The sequence below is a fragment of the Fukomys damarensis genome, unplaced genomic scaffold (genome assembly GCF_012274545.1).
Source record: "Fukomys damarensis isolate Sample0158 unplaced genomic scaffold, DMR_v1.0_HiC HiC_scaffold_16, whole genome shotgun sequence".
In the NCBI taxonomy this organism is placed as follows: domain Eukaryota; kingdom Metazoa; phylum Chordata; class Mammalia; order Rodentia; family Bathyergidae; genus Fukomys; species Fukomys damarensis.
Genome location: NW_022900928.1, coordinates 100,715,713 through 100,716,223, shown reverse-complemented (window position 1 = coordinate 100,716,223; position 511 = coordinate 100,715,713).

The window sequence follows — 511 nt, the reverse complement described above, 5'->3', positions numbered from 1 at the left end:
CTCCCCGCGAGGCCCCACCCCAACTTCCGCTTCCTCTTCCCGTGGGCAGAATGCGGGTCTACGGACCCCGCCCTCTACCGTTCACCGCCTCGCGAGGCGTCCTGTGCGCAGGCGTAGTGGCCAGGCTAGCGGGAGCCGGGGGAGGGGAAGGGGTGTCTCTAGCTGCCAGTGGGCGGGGCCAGGAGGACGGGATGGGGCGGGGCGAGCAGGGGAGTTAGCGCTGCTCCACGGGGCTGGGCGGGCTGTAACTACGTAAATGGGAAAAATTAGAAAAAAGAGTATTGGAAGGCATCTTGCGCTCCTAAAAATTTCCAGAGGTGTCTGATTTGCGTTGCTTTGCCCTTTTTCCTACCTTCCTTCCTTCTTCCTTCCTTTCTCCGTTTATTTCCTTCCTTCTGTTTCAAATCATTTAAACAGTTCCACTCTCAGAATTTAAAAAATGTAATTTACCTGGTAGGTTTGATCTGCCTTGTGGCATCCAACTGAATACCTAGTCATTTGCTGGTCAGGG